The 3008-nt window shown below is 44.7% G+C and overlaps 1 pseudogene; it reads right to left on the reverse strand.

Moving 5' to 3' along the window:
- Positions 1 to 341: 341 nt before the first annotated feature.
- LOC100019252 (glucosamine-6-phosphate isomerase 1-like) lies at positions 342 to 2261 on the reverse strand (annotated as a pseudogene).
- Between the last annotated feature and the right edge of the window lie 747 nt (positions 2262 to 3008).

Genomic DNA, 3008 nt, shown 5'->3' on the forward strand with positions numbered 1-3008 from the left:
GCAGCTTCCCATAGGCACAGGGAAGATTAGAGAGTAGGAAGGCTACCTAAAGAGTAGAGTGAAGGTGTGGCGATCCTAACAGTGGTGGAGTGAACAATGGGGGAAATTCCTATTATCTGGAAGAGAACAATGGCATGAAATGTTCTAAGAGAAATTGAATTTCATCAAAGGATGCTAATTTTGGCAAAATATATCTGTGGCCTGAGACTGGTCATCCCTAATGGACAAAGGTCGTAGAGAGTTGGGAAAATCACTGATCTAGAACTTGGTGGAGCTCTTAGTACCTAGTGCGTTAGTCCATAGTTTGTGATGATAAATGTTTATTCAATGAATATTTCATGATGGCAAAGTGCACAGGCATTTTAAATAAGAGTGGACAAAGTTTACTAGGCAAACCTTTCAACATGCATATAGTCTGGCACTCACAAATCTCAAGAATGAGATATTATTTATGTTCTCCTACTAAACTCAATCCTGAGAAGTAAGGGTTGTGAAAGAGAGAAGCAAGACAAAGGAAAAAAAGGAGATCTTCTCCTCCATTCCACTTCTACTTGGCACTGATCTTGTTTGGCTCCAAAGTGCCCACTTTCTCGAGGTCTGTGCCTCCATACCCTACCATGTTCATCTCTTTTAGAGAGGTGAAATGAAGCAGGGTGTTCACACTTCCCCTGGGCCACAGGGCACTTACAAAATGTTCATGTTAGGCATTTCCCTATCTGCTTTCCCTTATTTAGCAGATAGAACACAGCAATAGAAAATAGGAAATACAGAACAATCAAATTACAGAACAAAACATCTATTTCTGAAAGCTTCATCCCTTACAGCTGAGTACAATCTACTCACCACAACTATTTTCATCAGAGATAGAGAGAACATTGTTTGGTCAATTGATCAATGATATTTTTTCCTTCCTAAAAACCCGTTCCCCTAAAGTCTGTCTACCTCTTTGGGGGATTGGAAAGCAGGCTTCTGAGGGCAAATCAGTCACTATATGGTTTCTTGGAAGATTGGCTAGTCTCTGTTTTTGTTTTTGCTTCTTTTATTCTGTACAATTGTTCTGCTGGCTTGTTAGGAACAAGTATTGGCCCTTTGAAATATCTGACAGTTTTCACTTTAAGCTTCAGTGTGGCATCTTCATCACACATGAACACTGTTCAGAGACGCTGCCAGAAGGCAGACATAGTCCACATGACCTTCCTCAATGGCCATGTGCAGTGCCATTGCCTTATGTAATTAAGATCCTGACCTCCCTGACATCCAAGGCTGTGCCCACACCCACACTCAGAGCCATCAGGGGGTCTTTGGAGTTTTCTATCAAAAGAACTGGGCATTGGCTAGGATGGGGGAAGTTCTTATTATCTGGGAAAGGGCCAGAGTTTTGGGTCCTAGACACCAAACTTGAGTCAGGCTCATTGAAGGCAACATGCCCATCAGGGCCAATACCCCCAACAAAGGGCTCAATTTTTCCATCTTCCTTGATCTTTTCTTCAAAAGCATCACATTCTGTCTGTAGCAGATAGCTACATTCCCATCCAGGATATGGGTGTTATCAGGGCTCATGTCCATGTGCTTGAAGAAGCTGTTCCCCATGAAGGAGTGGTAGTTCTGAGTGGTCACGTGGGAGACCCCACTACTAGCCCAAGTTAAATGTCTTCACGTACTCGAAGGACAGGTCCCCATTCTTGTAATCCTTAATCAGCTTCTCGTAGCATTTCGGAGGGGTGCTCCTGGTAGAAAGCCCTGGGGTGAAGGACCTGTGTGGCCCTGGTCAAAACCGGATGACTCGGTCTTTGATGTACTTGGCAGCCCAATTCACTGGCCTGAGAGTAATCTTCCAGGAGAGGGTTCCTGTGCCCCGTGCTTAGCTCCCAGGTTCCTGCAACACCAGAGACTGCGCGTCCACCTAGATGAACGTTAGTGAATGCTTTTGAGATCATGCGCCCAAACTGCGCATTCAAGCTGCCTGTGAGTCCTCCCCATTACCTTACACAGGGGAGGGAGGAAGTGCTCACACTGGTCTGTTGGGCAGAGGGGCAGGGCATGTGAAAAATGTCCTCAGGAGCTGTGGAGAGGGCAACAGAGCAGCCCCCTCCGGCATGACTGGGCACACCTGCCACGGGCACCTTTGCCAACACGGATCTAAATGATTTTAAGTTACAGAACAGGTGCCAGTTGGCTTTGGTAGAGGAAGTTCATTGCCTGAAGCTACCTGTGTTGATTTTTTTTAAAAGTCTAGCTTAAAAGTACATCTCCAGACCCAGTTAGAGCTTCGGACTGCCTCTGGGAGAAATGGGTTCCCCTTCATGGGGGTCCTTAGAATCCTATCTGTGACCATCAAGTAGAGCTATAACTAATTATTGCACTCTGGACTGGATGCAGAGACAGGAAGGCAGTCCCTGATCTCAGGAGAAGGGGGGGGGGGAGGCAACATGCAAACAAATATGTACAAAGAAGCTACTTAGGGGGAGAAGAATTGTTGATAATCAGCAACAAAGAAAGCACTGGAAATAAGAGGGATTGGGAAAATCTGAAGAAAATGGAATTTTATTGGGTTCTTGAAAGAAGCCAGGGAAGCCAGGAGACAGAGATAAAGAGGAAGAGCATTTCAGGCATGGGGAACAGCCAGAGAAAATGCCAGGAGGGGCAGCGAGAGTGCCACGCCTAGAATGGGGAAGATCTGGATTCAAATGTGGTCTCAGAGAGTTTCAAATGTGAGCCTAGGCAAGTCATGTACTCCCTGTTGTGTAGCCCTCCCTGTTCCTCTGTCTTAGAATGATAGTAAGACAGAAGGTAAGAGTTTATTCATTTTTTTAAAAGGAAAGAAAATGTTTGGGGACTAGAAATGGAATGTCTGTTTAAGGAAAAGCACTAAATCGCATAAGGTATAAGAAGACTGTAAAGGAGGAGATGGTTTATGAAGGACTTTGAATGCCAAACAAAAGATTTTATATTTTATATTTGCTCCTGCAGGTCATAGGGAATCAGGGAAGTTTACTGAGTAAGAAGTG

The sequence above is a fragment of the Monodelphis domestica genome, chromosome 5 (genome assembly GCF_027887165.1).
Source record: "Monodelphis domestica isolate mMonDom1 chromosome 5, mMonDom1.pri, whole genome shotgun sequence".
NCBI lineage: Eukaryota > Metazoa > Chordata > Mammalia > Didelphimorphia > Didelphidae > Monodelphis > Monodelphis domestica.